The sequence below is a fragment of the Chiloscyllium punctatum genome, chromosome 9 (genome assembly GCF_047496795.1).
Source record: "Chiloscyllium punctatum isolate Juve2018m chromosome 9, sChiPun1.3, whole genome shotgun sequence".
Lineage (NCBI taxonomy): Eukaryota > Metazoa > Chordata > Chondrichthyes > Orectolobiformes > Hemiscylliidae > Chiloscyllium > Chiloscyllium punctatum.
Window position 1 is genome coordinate 48,001,787 of NC_092747.1, and position 16,518 is coordinate 48,018,304.

A 16,518-nucleotide genomic window follows, 5' to 3' on the forward strand; every position below is an offset into this window, starting at 1 on the left:
AACTGTTGTCAATTGTCAGAAAGAAAAATCCACTTGTTCATTACGGTCTTTGTGGGAAGGAAATCTGCCATTCTTACCCAGTTTGGCCTATATGTAACTGGAGACGCACAGATACGTGGTTGCCTCTCAGTTGCCCTCTGGGTTACCAGGGGTGCACAAGTAGTACTGGCCTGGCTAGTGACATCCACATCCCGTGCATGAGTAAAAAAGAACAGAAGTACATAGAGAAATATCTTACCAAACATGCTGATTAATTATCTACTCTGCTCCAATGCTGTCCCTCATTTTCAATTCTAACTCCAGTTTACTGCAATCTGTTCCCACAACAACTTGCCTCTCAGCAGATATTTGCCTAAAAGAACTACTGAGTGAAAAAAAAATCCTCATGTTAGACCTAAGTGGCATTCCTTATTTTTAAATTGGGCACTCTGGTTCTACATTCCCCAAGCAAGGAGAATATCTGCATTAACCTTTTCTACCTTGTTAAATATTTTGTAAATTTCAATGAGACCACCTTTCATTCTTCAAGGCTCAGGAGAATACACACCAAATTTCCCAATCCTTTCCTAGGACAGTCCTGCCATCCCAGAAACAAGGCTCGTGTCCTTTCATTGCACTCCCTCTAATTCAATAGCATTTTACTTGAGGTAAAGCAACCAAAATCGTACATAGTACTCCAGGTGAAGTATAACCAAGCTCCAAAAAAATTAAAGAAAAACTTCATTAATCCTGTACTCAACTCTTCTTACAATAAACATTCAATTAGCCTTCCTAATATCTTGCTGCATTTGTATGTTAGCCTTTAGGGCCTGATTGACATGGACGTCTGGATCCCTTTGTTAATCACATCCCTACTCAAAAAAACTTCAGAAATCTGGAGAAACAAATAAAAATGAAACCAGTCGGATCCAACACATCAAGCTTCCATGGATTACCCAAAATTCACAAACCAGGAGCCTCCCTCAGACCCATAGTCTCGCTACCTGGAAACCAACTTATAGACTGGCCAAGGAGCTACACCAAAAACTAAAACACTTAGTAGAAGATTCACATCACTCTATCCACTCCACCCAGGAATTCCTGAAGACCATCAAAGACACGAAGATAGAAGAGGATGAAATAATGGTCTCCTTTGATGTAACAGCCCTGTTCACATCCATCAACATCAATCTGGCCAAGGAAACACTGACTACACTATTAGAAGACCCAAAGACACATGCACCAAACACCACTAACTTCATGAACAACAACAGTATCGTCAAGCATGTGAGCCTATGCCTTACCTCCCACTTCACCTTCAACAACAAAACCTACAGACAAACCAACGGAACACCCATGGGATCTCCAATATCAGGGTTCTTAGCAGAAGCAGTAATGCAGAGAATCGAACAAACAACTCTGCCAACAATCCAACCCAAACTCTAGGTCCACTATGTGCATGACACCTTTGACATCACTAAATGAAACAAATTAGAGGAATCCTTCAAGATCATCAATAATACCCTTACTGGCATAAAATTCACTAAAGAGGAGGAAAACAACAACAAACTGCCATTCCTAGATGTCGCAGTAGAGCGAACAACCAATGGGGAACTTCAATTCAGCATCTACAGGAAAACTACATATACGGACCAAATATTGAATTACAGAAGCAATCATCCCAACATCCACAAATAAAGCTGCATTAGAAAATTATTTCAATGAGCCACCACACAGTGCAGCATAGAGGAACTACGAAGAGCAGAGGAAAGTCACGTATACAGTGTACTCAAAAAGAATGGGTACCCAATGAACACAGTCCGCCGATTTCTCAGCAACAAACCCAAACAAGTAGACAAAACATGTCCAGAAACGTTAGCCACTCTCTATTAACTCAAAGACATCTCAGAAATGACTGCCAGACTACTCAGACCCCTTGGCATCATGGTAGCCCACAAACCCACCAACACACTAAACAGCAGCTCATGAACTTGAAGGACCCTACGCAGACAACAAGCAAACCTAATGTCATTTACAAAATACCTTGCAAGAACTGTAATGACACTATATTGGACAAACAGGCAGAAAACTAGCCACCAGGATACATGTACATCAATTAGCCACAAAAAGACACAACCCACTCTCACTGGAATCTTTACATACAGATGAGGAAGGACACCACTTTGACTGGAACAACACATCCATCCTAAGACAAGCCAAAGAGAGACATGTGCAAGAATTCCTAGAAGCAAGGCATTCCAACAGGAACTCTATCAACAAACACATTGATTTGGATCCTAGTTACCATCACCTGAAGAAAAGAACAGGAAATGACATCACCACAGGAAATGGCATCACCAATCCAAGGAAACCTAAACACATAAATAAAAAGCAGGCCAAACCACCAGTGCTTCATCCAGAGGCTCACTGATGATGTTACCTGGTATGGTGAAAAAATATCTGAAACTGAACCTTCCAGCTCAGTGAACTAACCTACATTCAGAACATCAACCTGAGCTACAAATCTCAAAACCTGCTCCCTTTGTTAATCTACACTTTTTAACTTGTTAGAATTTAAGAAATACTTTTCAGCTCTATTCCACCAAAGTGGATAACCACATATTTTTCACATTATATTCTATCTGCCATGTTCTTGCCCATTCACTAACCCTGTCCAAGTCTTCCTGAAGTTGCTTTACATCTTGCTCACAACATACATACCCATTTAGAATTGTTTCACGTGCAGCGAATTTCGCACCAAAACAGTAAAGGGATGTGACCACACAATCACACCCCACTCTTGATCTTTCTTGACTGCTTCATGGTGTTGGTCAAAATAGGATGGCTTGACCTGGGCAAGTTCAATGTGGGAGGGCCGCATTTACAGCAGCTCACTTAAACTAATAAAAACGATTTTTAATATTTTATGTATTCTGCCTAATTTCAGTCATTGCATTCCTTATGCTGATTGGAAGTGTGCAAGGAACACATATTAATAAGAGTCCTCTTAGCAACTAACCAATACTCTCCTTACATACAGTATAAATGTTGTTTCCCCTTTGATATTTATTGTGAATTGTCCTGATAACTACAAGATGAAAAGCTTTAACTAAATGTGTCTTTTCTCAGCAATACTTAATCTCGGGCCTACCAAATGCATAATAATTGTCTATATTAGGTATTCTTGCTGAATCTGCTAATTAGCAATTCCACATGTGAGTTTTTCCACATACACAGCAAGTCCTCTGTCCCTTTTATGGGATAGTTGCTTTAACTTTCATATTTTAAACTATAATAATTGGTGCAATCGGAGTTGTTACTGTAAAGGTGAGTGACCTCTGAAAAGTTAGGTTGGGTTCCTAAGCTGCCGTTCTCTTGTATGTCAAGTTTCACTGTTAATTGGAAAGGAAAACATGTGTAACCCTGAAAATGTTAATGAAATCTGCCTGTAAATTTTAAATCAAAGAGCAATAGTAGCACCTATTGGTGAACAAGTAGAACTACACAGCTTTGATTTATCCTTCCACCTAGTACTGTGTTACTTTTGATGTTACGCTGGTATTTATATCAAGAGTTAGCCATTTTTAAAAAAATTCTGTCCTGTTTGTGTTGCTTATTTATCCTTAATGGGATAGGAGTGTCACTAACAATCCCTAATTGCCTTTGAGAAGGTATGATGCCTTCTTGAACCACTGCTCAGTTTCTGATCAATGGTAACCCCCAGGATGTTGATAATGAAGGATTAGTAAGGGTAATACCATTGAAGGTTAAAGGATGATGGTTAGATTCTTCCTTACTGGAGATGGCTATGGCTTGGTATGTATGTAGCATGAATGTTACTTGCCACTTGTCAGCCCAAACCTGAACACTGTCCAAGTTTTCATGCATTTGGACATAGACAGCTTCAGCATCCAAGGAGCCATGAATTACACTGAACATTATGCTGACATCAAATAACATTCCCACTTCTGACTTTGTGATGGTGAGAAGATTGATGCTAAAGTGGAAAAAGGTGGTTGTTCTTGTTGCCTTGCAAAATCTCCCAGGGTCCTCTTTAGTCCATTGATAGTGCCCCTGCATTTGGACCAGGAGGCCCAGCTTCAAGCCCCACTTGCTCCAGACAAGTCATAATATGTCTGAACATGTGGATTAAAAGTATCTGCATTATCCCCTATGAAGCAGCTTTTCCTGATATATCACTAATCAATAATCTAGGCCTTAATGTGCAAAATGCAATTTCAAAGTTGTAGAGGATACAAAACATAGAAGCATTGTGAACCATGAGAAGAATGATATTGAACTTCAAAAAGATACTGACAAGTCAAGCAGACAAGTGGCAGATGAAGTTCAGTATGGAGAAGTGTGAAATTATTTATTTTAGTAAGAATCATAGGGGCAGATTATATAAAATAAAGGGTATTCCAACCCTAAAGGGTGTGCAGGAGTAGAGTGAGGTAGGTGTACATTGTATAATACAGCACAGGAACAGGCTCTTTAGCCCACCAAGCCTGCCCCAATTCCTAATCCTTAATTAGGCCTGCTATTATTTGTACATACATGGTTTCTGTCTTTCTGTTTGCCTTATGTTCATGTGTCTATCAAGATACACCTTAAACAGTGCTAATGTGCCTACTTCCACCATCTCCACAGGCAGTGCATTACAGGCACCCACCACCCTCTGTGTGAAAAGTTTTCCCTGCACTTCTGCCCTAAACTTCCTCCCTTTGAATCTGTGCTCTCTTGTAGTTGACCTTTCCACCCTCGGAAAAAAACCTCTGACTATCCACTCTATGTATGCCCCTCATAATTTTGTAAACCTCTGTCAGGTTGTCCCTCAGTCTCTGTCCTTCCAGTGAAAACAATCAGAGTTTATCTAAATTCTCCTCATAACTAAAATCCTCCAGATATCCTGGTAAATTTCTGCACCCTTTCCAAAACATCCACATCCTTCTGGTAGTGTGTTGAGCAGAATCACATGCAATATTCCAAATATGGCCTAACTAAAGTTTTATTCAGCTGTAACATAACTTGCTAACTTTATGTTCAATGCTCAGCCAATGAAGGCAAGCATGCTACATGCCTTCTTGACCATCTTATTCATCTGTATTGCCACTTTCAGAGATCTGTGGACCTGCACACCCAGATGTCTCTAAGTCAATGCTCCAAAGGGTTCTGTCATTAATTGTATAATTCACCCTTGAATTTGATCTTCCAATGTGTCACCTCGTATTTGTTTGGATTAAACTCCATCTGCCATTTCTCTGCTCAAATTTGTAATCTATCTACATCCTTCTGTATCCTTTATTCTCCTCACGAACTGCAACACTGCCAATTTTGGTCGTATCTGCGAACTTGCTAATCAGACCACCTACATTTTCCTCCAGATTATTCATATATATTACAAACAACAAAGGTCCTGGCACTGATCCCTGTGGAATACCACTAGTTAGTGATCTCCGTTCTTAAAAGCACCCTTCCACCGCTATTGTCTTTTATGACCAAGCCAGTTGTGTATCCATCTAGCCTTGGATCCTATAAGACTCTCTATTTTGTACCAGCCTTACTGCACCTTATCAAATGCCTTACAAAAAGCAATGTACTCAACATCCACTGCCCTTCCCTCAATCATTCTCATCACCTCCTCAAAAAACTCAATTAAGTTGGTGAGACATGACCTTACCTGCACAAACCCATGCTGCCTATCACTAACAAGTCAATTCCCTTCCAAATGTGAATAAATCCTGTCTCTCAGTATCTTCTCCAATAGCATCCCCTTCACTGGTGTCAGGCTCACTGACCTGTAATTACCTAACCTCCACACCCCTTATGTCCCTCTCTTTTGTGAATATCAATGGAAAATATTCATTAAAGATCTCACACTCTCTGGCATCACAAAAACCTCCCTTATCTCTCCTTGAGTGGGCCTACTCTTTCCCTAGCCACCCTCTTGCTCCTAATAGATGTATAAAATGCCTTGGGATTCTCCATAACCCTGCTGGCCAAGGACATTTCGTATCCCCTTTTAGCCATCCTAATGCCCCATTTGAGTTCCATTCTATTTTCCCTATATTCTTCAGCCTTCATCTGTATTTAGTTACCTAGACCTTAAATATGCAACTTTTGTTTTGGACTAGGTAGATAATTTCCCTCGTCACCTAAGGTTCCCGAATCCTGACATTTCTATCCCTCATTTTCACAGGAATGTGCCTGTCCTGCACTCTAATCAACTGGTTTTTAAAAGACTCCATCCTTCTTGTACAGGTCCAACCTTCCCTGGAAGATATCCCAATGATCCAAATATCTGAAGCCACCGTACCAGCTGTTTAGCCACATTTTCAACTGTACTGTACCTCTGTACCGAGTCTCAGTAGCATGTGGCACAGAGAATAATCCTGAGATTACTACCTTTAGAAGTCCTGCTTTTTTAGTTTACTACTTAACTCCCCGTATTGTCATTGGAGGACCTTGTCACTCTTCCTACCTGTGTCATTTGTGCCAATATGGACGATTACTTCTGTCACAAACCATTAAAGGTGGCAGAACAAGTTGAGAAACCAAGTAATGAAGCATATAGTATATTCTAATAATTTGGCAATAGTGTATAGAATACAGGATTAAGGATTTACAAAGTTACAAATTACACAACACCAGGTTATAGTCCAACAGGTTTAATTGGAAGCACTAGCTTTTGGAGCGCCGCTCCTTCATCAGTTGGTTGTGAAAACTAGTGCTTCCAATTAAATTTGTTGGACTATAACCTGGTGTTGTGTGATTTGTAACTTTGTACACCCCAGTCCAACACCGGCATCTCCAAATCAGGATTAAGGAGGTTATATTGATCTTGTATAAAACACTGTTCTAGGGTCAACTTGAATATGACATCCAATTCTAGATGCTATGCTTTAAGGGGGATGTGAGGTATTGGAGTGAATGCAGAAACTAATGAATTTCCTCATTTGAAACTAGTTATGAAAGAAGTCAGAAGAAGTTAGGAATGTTTTCTTTGGAGAAAAGAGGGCTGAAAGGAGATTTGATAGAAGGATACGGAATCATGTAGGGTCTGGATATAATAGATAGAGAAAAACTGTTCATGAAGTAATCGAGAATGGAAGGGCATAGATTTAAAATAACGGGAAAAGAAGAAAAAGTGATGTGAGAATTTTCATATAGTGAGGGCTTAAGGTTTGGAATGCACTGTCAGAGACTATGGCAGAAGTAAGTTTAAGAACATAGAACAGTACAGCACAATACAGGCCCTTCAGTCCTCGATGTTGTGCCGACCTTTTATCCTACTCTAAGATCAAACTAACCTATACACTCTTCATTTTACTATCATCCATGCGCCTATCCAAGATTTGATGAGATATCTCTAATATCTCTGACTCTACTAATACTGCTAGCAGTGCATTCCATGCACCCACCACACTCTGTGTAAAGAACCAACCTCTGACATCTCCCCTAAACCCTCCTCCAATCACCTTAAAATTCTGGCCCCTCATGATGGGGCCACCATTTCTGCCCTGGGAAAAAAGGTCTCTGGCTATCTATTCTATCTATGCCCTCTCATGAGTTCTTTGAGAAGGTGACCAAGGAAGTGGACGAGGGTAAAGCAGTAGATGTGGTGTATATGGATTTTAGCAAGGCGTTCGATAAGGTACCCCATGGTAGGCTACTGCAAAAATTACGGAGGTATGGCATTGAGGGTGCATTAGAGGTTTGGATTAGGAATTGGCTGGCTGGAAGGAGACAGAGGGTAGTGTTGATGGTAAAGGTTCATCTTGGAGTGCAGTTACTAGCGGTGTTCCACAAGGATCTGTTTTGGGACCATTGCTGTTTGTCATTTTTATAAATGACCTGGAGGAGGGGCTTGAAGGCTGGGTGAGCAAGTTTGCGGATGATACGAAAGTCGGTGGAGTGGTGGACAGCGAAGAAGGATGCGGCAGGTTACAGCGGGATATAGATAAGTTGCAGAGCTGGGCAGAAAGGTGGCAAATGGAGTTCAATGTAGCTAAGTGTGAAGTCATTCACTTTGGTAGGAGTAACAAGAAGATGGATTACTGGGTTAATGGTAGGCTACTTGGTAGTGTGGATGAGCAGAGGGATCTTGGTGTCCATGTACACAGATCTCTGAAAGTTGCCACCCAGGTAAATAGTGCTGTGAAGAAGGCATATGGCGTACTGGGCTTTATTGGTAGAGGAATTGAGTTCCGGAGTCCTGAGGTCATGTTGCAGTTGTATAAGACTCTGGTGCGGCCTTATCTGGAGTATTGTGTACAGTTTTGGTCGCCATACTATAGGAAGGATGTGGAGGCACTGGAACGGGTGCAGAGGAGGTTTACCAGGATGTTGCCTGGTATGGTAGGAAGATCGTATGAGGAAAGGCTGAGGCACTTGGGGCTGTTGTCATTGGAGAAAAGAAGGTTTAGGGGAGATTTGATAGAGGTGTACAAGCTGATTAGGGGTATAGACAGTGTTGACAGTGAGAACCTTTTTCCGCGTAGGGAGTCAGCTGTTACTAAGGGACACAGCTTTAAATTAAGGGGAGGTTGGTATAGGACAGATGTTAGGGGTAGATTCTTTACTCAGCGGGTTGTGAGTTCATGGAATGCCCTGCCAGTATCAGTGGTGGACTCTCCCTCTTTATGGTAATTCAAGCGGGCATTGGATAAGCATATGGAGGTTATTGGGCTAGTGTAAGTTAGGTAGGCTTCGGTCGGCGCAACATCGAGGGCCGAAGGGCCTGTACTACACTGTATTTTTCTATGTTCTATGTTCTATCATCTTGTCCACCTCTGTCAAGCCACCTCTCATCCTTCTTTGCTCCAATGAGAAAAGCCCTATCTCCCTCAACCTTTCTTCATAAGATATGCCCTCCAGTCCAGGCAGCATCCTGGTAAATCTCATCTGCATCCTCTCTAAAGCTTCCATATGTTTCCTAATAATGAGGTGACCAGAACTGAACACAATATTCCAAGTGTGGTCTAACCAGGAATTTATAGAGCTGCAGCATAACCTCGCAGTTCTTAAACCCAACCCCACCTGCTACTGAAAGCCAACACACCATATGCCTTCTTAACAATCCAAACAACTTAGGTTGCAACTTTGAGGGATGTTTGGATGTGGACCCCAAGATCCCTCTGTTCCTCCACACTGCCAAGAATCCTGCCTTTAACCCTGTAATCTGCATTCAAATTTGACCTTGCAAAATTAATCACTTCACACTTTGCCTGGTTGAACTCCATCTGCCACTTTTCAGCCCAACTCTGCATCCTGTGAATGTCCCATTGCAACAGCCCTCCACATTATCCACAACTCCACCAACCTTAGTGTCTTCGGCAAACTTACTAACCCAACTTTCCACTTCCAAGTCATTTATAAAAATCACAAAGAGCGGAGATCCCAGAACAGATCCCATTGGAACACCACTGGTCACCGAGCTCTAGACTGAATACTTTCAATCTACTACCACCCTCTGTCTTCTATGGGCCAGCCAATTCTGTATCCAGACAGACAAATTTCCCTGTATCCTATGACTCCTTACTTTCCGAATGAGCCTACCATGGGAAACCTTATCAAACGCCTTGCTAAAATTCATATACATCACTGCTCTACCTTCGTCCATGTGTTTTATCACAACCTCAAAGAATACAATAAGGGCTTGTGAAGCATGACCTACCCCTCACAAAGCCATGCTGACTATCTCTAATCAAGCTATCCTTTTCCAAATAATCATAAATCCTGTCTCTCAGAATCCTCTCAAATAATTTGCTCACCACCGACATAAAACTGACTGGTCTGTAATTCCCAGGATTATCCCTATCCCCTTTCTTGAACAAGGGAATAACATTTGCCACCCTCCAACCATCTGGCACTACTCCAGTGGACGGTGAGGATGCAAAGATTATCACCAAAGACACAGCAATCTCTTCCTTGCTTCCCGTAGTGACCTTGGGTATATCCCATTTGACTCAGGTAACTTATCTGCCCTCATGTTTTTCAAACTTTCCAACACATCCTCCTTCCTAACATGTTTGAGCATATCAGCTGTTTCACATTGTCCTCACAAATGACAAGGACCCTCTTGCCAGTGAACACTGAAGCAAAGTATTCATTAAGGACCTCTCCTACCACCTCTGACTCCAGGCACAAGTTCCCTCCACTATCCCTATCCTCAGTCTGGCCTTCCTCTTGTTCCTCAGGTAAGTGTAGAATGCCTCAGGACTTTCCTTCATCCTAACCGCCAATGCTTTTTCATACCCCTTCTAGTTCTCCTAAGTCCATTCTTCATTTCCTTCATGGCTACCATAAGTAAAATATTTAAAAGCAATGATCATGTTATCTGAGAATCAAGAATGTATCTGGTCGGACATTGCTTGGACTGTTTGTCCACGTCAGTTGGCGGTGGAACACAGTTAGTCCTGGGATTTACTGGAATGAATGTCATGGATGGGAGGTAGGTGGCATCTCAATCGAGCGTGTGGTGCTGGAAAAGCACAGCAGGTCAGGTTGCATCTGAGAAGCAGGATAATCAATGTTTTGGGCAGAAGCCCTTCATCAGGAATCCTGACCTTCCAAAATGAATCACTTCACAGCAGCAGTAGCCAGGTTCATGGCACCATGGCTGGCTCTACTGAATAGAAGGGCGGGAAAAAGAGTGGAAGGGCTATAGTCATAGGGAATTCAATTGTAAGGGGAGTAGATAGGCAGTTCTGTGGCCGAAAATGAGACTCCCGAATGGTATGTTGCCTCCCAGGTGCATGAGTCAGGGATGTTTTGGATCAGCTGCAGAACATTCTCAAGGGGGAGGGTGAACAGCCAGTTGTCATGGTGCACATAGGTAAAAAATGGGATGACGTTCTTCAAGCAGAATGTAGGGAGTTGGAGCTAAGTTAAAAAGTAGGACCTCAGAGGGAGTAATCTCAGGATTGCAGCCAGTGCTACATGCTAGTCAGAGTAGGAATGATAGAATAAGCAGGATGAATGCATAGCTTGAGAGATGCTGCAGGAGGGAGGGGTTCAGATTTTTGGGACATTGGGCCTGGTTCTGGGGGAGGTAGGACTATTACAAATTGGACGGTCTCCACCGAGGCCAGACTGGAACCAATGTCTCTTGGAGGCGCTTTTACTAATGCTGTTGAGGAGGGTTTAAACTAATGTGGCAAGGGGTTGGGAACCAAATGAGCGTAGAGGACAGTACGAAAGCAGTAACTAAAGCCTATAAGGAACTAGATAATGAAGTCAGTGTGACCAAGGGGAAGAGGAGGCAGGGAGCAGATGATGAATGCAAAAGGACTGGTGGTCTGAGGTGCATTTGTTTTAATGCAAGAAGTATAGTAGGTAAGACAGATGAACTTAGGGCTTGGATTACTACCTGGGAGCATGGTGTTATTGCTATTACTGAGACTTGGTTGAGGGAAGGGCATGACTGGCAACTAAACATCCCAGGATATTGATGCTTCAGGTGGGATAGAGTGGGAGGTAAAAGGGGTGGAGGAGTTGCATTACTGGTCAAAGAGAATATTACAGTTGTGCTGAAGGAGGGCACTATGGAAGACTCGAGTAGTGAGGCAATATGGGTAGAGCTCAGAATTAGGAAGGGTGCAGTACCAATGTTGGGGCTGTACTACAGGTGTCCCAACATCGAGTGTGAGATAGATGTGCAAATATGTAAACAGATCATGGAAAGATGTAGGAGTAACAGGGTGGTGGTGTTGAGAGATTTTAATTTTCCCAACATTGACTGGGATTCACTTAGCGTTAGAAGTCTGTATGAAGCAGAATTTGTAAGGAGCACCCAGGAGAGTTTTCTCAAGCAGTATGTAAGTAGTCCAACTTCGGAAGGAGCCATACTGGACCTGGTGTTGGGAAATGAGTCTAGTCAGGTGGTTGATGTTTCAATAGTGGATTACTTTGGGGATAGTGATCACAATTCCATAAGTCTTAGAATGCTCATGGACAAAGACAAGAGTGGTCCTAAAGGAAGAGTGCTAAATCGGGGGAAGCCAATCATACCAAAATTCGGCAGGAGCTGGGGAATGTAGATTGGGAGCAACTGTAAACCCACATTCGATACGTGGGAGATTTTTAAAGAGAGGATGATGAGAGTTCAGCAGAGGTATGTTCTTGTGAAAATTAGGGATCGAAATGGCAAAGTTAGGGAATCATGGATGACAGGTAAAATTGTGAGACTTGCTAAGAGGAAAAAGAATGAGTATGTAAGGTCTAGGCTACTGAAGACAGACAAAGCTTTGGAAGAATATTGGGAGTATAGGACCAATCTGAAATGAGGAATTAAGAGGACTAAAAGGGATCATGAGATATCTTTAGCAAACAGGGTTAAAGAAAATCCCAAAACCTTTTTTTCATATATAAGGAGCAAGAGGGTAACTAGGAAAAGGGTTGGCCCACTCAAGGACAAAGGAGGAAAGTTATGTGTGGAGTCAGAGAAAATGGGTGAGATTCTTAATGAGTACTTTGACTCGGTATTCACCAAGGAGAGGGACATGACGGATGATGAGGTATGGGATAGATCTTTGAGTACTCTAGGTCAAGTCAGCATCAGGAGGGAGGAAGTTTTGGGTATTCTAAGAGGCATTAAGGTAGACACGTCCCCAAGTCCGGATGGGATCTACCCCATGTTACTGAGGGAAGCGAGAGAGGAAATAGCTGGGGCTTTATCTTTGCAGCATCCTTGAACATGGGTGAAGTCCTGGAGGACTGGAGAATTGCTAATGTTGTCCCTTTGTTTAAGAAGGGTAGCAGGGAAACTCTAGGCAATTATAGACCAGTAAGCCTGGCATCAGTGGTAGGGAAGCTTCTGGAGAAGATATTGAGGGATAGGAAGAAGAAAATGGTCTTATCAGTAATGGGCAGCATTGTTGTGTGCAGGGAAGGTCATGTCTTACAAACCTAATAGAATTCTTTGAGGAAGTGACAAAGTTGATTGATAGGGGAAGGGCTATAGATGTCATATACATGGACTTTCATAAGGTGTTTGATAAGGTTCCCCGTGGCAGGCTGATGGAGAAGGTGAAGTTGCATGGGGTCCAGGATGTTCTAGCTAGATGGATAGAGAACTGGCTGTGCAACAGGAGACAAAGAGTAGTAGTGGAAGGAAGTTTCTCAAAATAGAGACCTGTGACCCGTGGTGTTCCACAGGGATCCGTGCTGGGACCACTGTTGTTAGTGATATATATAAATGATTTGGAGGATGGTATCGGTTGCCTGATTAGCAAGTTTGCAGATGACACAGAGATTGGTGGATTATAGATAGTGAAGGGGACTGTCAGAGAATATAGCAGAATGTAGATAGATTGGAGAGATGGACAGAGAAATGGCAGATGGAGTTCAATCTGGGCAAATGCGATGTAATGCATTTTGGAAGATCCAATTCAAGAGTGAACCATACAGTAAATGGAAAAATCCTGGGGAAAGATCTGGGTGTTCAAGTCCAATGTTCTCTGAAGGTCAGTAGAGTGGTCAAGAAGGCAGACAGCATACTTTCCTTCATCCGAAGGAGTATTGAGTACAAGAGTTGGCATGCCACGTTACAGTTGTATAGAAATTTGGTTCGGCTGCATTTGGAATACTGTGTACTGTTCTGGTCGTCACATTACCAAAAGGATATGGATGCTTTGGAGAAGGTGCAGAGGAGGTTCACCAGGATGTTGCTTGGGATGGAGGGCACTACATATGAAGTGAGGTTGAATAGATTAGGATAATTTTCATTAGAAAGACAGGTTGAGGGGGGATCTGATTAAGGTCTACAAAATCAGGGTGGATAGCAAGAGGCTTTTTCCCTAGAGTGGGGGATTCAATTACTAGGGGTCATGAGTTCAAAGTAAGAGAGGAAAGGTTTAAGGGAGATATACGTGGAAAGTTCTTTACACAGAGGGTTGTGGGTACCTTGAATGTGTTGCCTGCGGAGATGGTAGAGGCAGGATCAATAGCATTATTTAAGATGTATCTGAACAGAGACATGAATGGGCAGGGAGCAAAGGGATACAGATTGTTAGGAAATGGGTGGCAGGTTTAGATAGAGGATCTGGATCAGTGCAGGCTTGGTAAGCCGAAGGGCCTGTTCCTGTGCTATAACTTTCTATGTTCTTCTTTGTTCTCTTTATGTGTACCTTGGGCCAGAGAGAAGGCAAAATATGAACTGCAGTTTCAAACAACTGTCCATTGACACTGTTGGGAGGTTACATTTATGGACATTGGATGAGGGAGGGCTCAGACCTGACCATGACTGAGCAGTAGTTTACACTCCTATTGTAGGTTAATGTATGAAAATGGCCACTTAGATATGGTTCTGGGAAACTTCTGATGTCATTTGCAGATGCACCACAGCAAGAATGACTGGCTTCAGAAGGAACAGGGAGGAAACTGGGAAAAAAAAAGAGATCATAAGATATAGGAACAGAATTAGACCATTCAGCCTACTAGGTCTGCTCCACCATTTGATCATGGCTAACACGTTTCTCAACCTCATTCTCCTGCCTTCTCTCTGTAAACCTTAATCTCCTTACTAATCAAGAAGGTGGCTATCTCTGTCTTAAGTATGCTCAATGACCTGTCCTCTGCAACCTTCTGTGGTTATGTGTTCCATAGATTCACCACTCTCTGACTGAAGACATTTCCCCTCACCTCCGTTCTAAAGTGTCCGTTCTGAGGCTATGCACTTGGGTCCTAGTCTCTCTTAGTGGAAACATCTTTTCCACTTCCACTCGATCCAGGCCTCCCTGTATTCTGTAAGCTTCAATGACAACCTCCCTCATCCTTTTAAACTTCATGGAATACAGACCCAGAGTCCTCAACTACTCCATAAAGCAGGTCCTTCATCCCTGGGATCATTCTTGTACATATCCTCTGCACTTTCCCGAGCACCAGTACATCTTTCCTTAGATACAGGGCCCAAACTGCTCATAATGTTTCAAATGTGGTCTGATTAGAGCTTTTTACAGTCTCAGTAGAATATCTCTGCACTTACATTCGAGGCCTCTTGAAATGAATCCGCCTTCCTAACTTCCAACTGAATTTGCATGTTTTCCTTAAAAGAATCCTGAACTCGGATTCCCAAGTCCCTCTGTGCTTCAGGTTTCTGAAGTCTTTCTCCATTTAGAAATCAGTCTACACTTCTATACATTCTATCAAAGTGAATAACCTCACTTTTCCACAACACATTTGACCTGCCCCTTCTTTTCCCATATCCTAGCCTGTCAAATTCTCCTCAGCTTCCCTGTTTACTCAACACGACCTGCCCCATCACCTCAGTTTGTTTCATCTGCAAACTTAGCAACAATGCCCTCAGTTCCTTCATTCATTTTAAAATGTTGAGTTTTTGTTAACATTTCATTAAAATTTAGCATCAAATCTGCTATAAAATTTCATGTCTGATGACTATATTTTCTTGGTAAAGATAAAGTCACCCTGATCTCACTAGACCATAGGACTGTTGTCTCATTAAAGAGACACACAAATGGTGGTTGTTTATCTTGAGAACCACCCCACCCCGGGTGAGGGGAGAAGTTGAGAAGGAGAGTGCTTCATGATAACCTCAGTTGGTATGGGAATTGAACCCATGCTATTGTTGTCACTCTACATCACAAACTAGCAGTCCAGCCAACTGAACTAACCAATTCCCATTTTCATAGATAGCAGGTTTCAACATAATAACAAATTTCCCATTCTGTTGTTCATTTTATTTCTTGTAAAATTGATCTATGATTATCTAACATAATAACATCAAACATAAATTAATTGGTTGGCTTGTAATAAGTAATATATATGTTTAAAAATTTACATTTCAGAGGTACAGAATGGACATCATTGATGCTGAAATTCCCAGAGTTGATGCTGTTAAATTGGGAAAGACTTTAATAAGTCATGCCCATTTGTGTAACTTTTATGACTGTGCCATTAATATGTTAACTAAATTACTAAACTCAAGTGTAAAATGAAATAAATGGACTTTTTAATTAGTTCTTTTGTGGGGTGGTCAGTAAGTACACTTCAAGTTTCACATTGTATGACTCATTGTTCAATTCATTATATCATAGGTAGAATGGCAGCAGATGAAAATGATAAATAACTTTTTCTTAATTGAAATTCATAAGTCACAGAATAACAGAAGTCATAATGTAATTCATCATCTTAATACAGATAACACTTAGTTTAACATATTCAGAACACTCTCTAGAAAGTAATTTTGTAATTTTGCACTGCTGGTTGGGTTTTGTCTGCTTGGTAGAACATTGGACACGCACTGCTATAGGTTTACTCCCATTCATTTTGTTTTTGATATGTGCCACCAGCAGGCAAGTTTGCTCATGTGAAAGTGCACACTCTGATAACCAACCTCTGTTAAATGCATGCTAGCATCGATCATATCTATAACATAACAACATAGTTACACTTACTGTATCAATGAAACTTATGATGGAAATAATTTCTGTGGGAATTCTAATGTTACAATGTTCACATTTAATTATTACACTTAACTGTAATAATAATAATAATTTGTAATGTCAATAGGCATCACTG

At 41.7% G+C, this 16,518-nt stretch overlaps 1 long non-coding RNA gene across 2 annotated transcripts in view; it reads left to right on the forward strand.

Moving 5' to 3' along the window:
• LOC140481369 (uncharacterized) overlaps nt 1-15,956 on the forward strand; it is a 45,245-nt gene extending 29,289 nt beyond the window's left edge. The window contains exon 3 of one of the 2 annotated variants that reach the window (XR_011961510.1): nt 15,786-15,956. This is a non-coding gene — a long non-coding RNA (uncharacterized lncRNA). Of the gene's footprint in view, nt 1-799; nt 8,165-15,785 lie in introns of those variants that run through there. The other variant, XR_011961511.1, reaches the window with a different exon arrangement.
• Nucleotides 15,957-16,518: the final 562 nt, after the last annotated feature.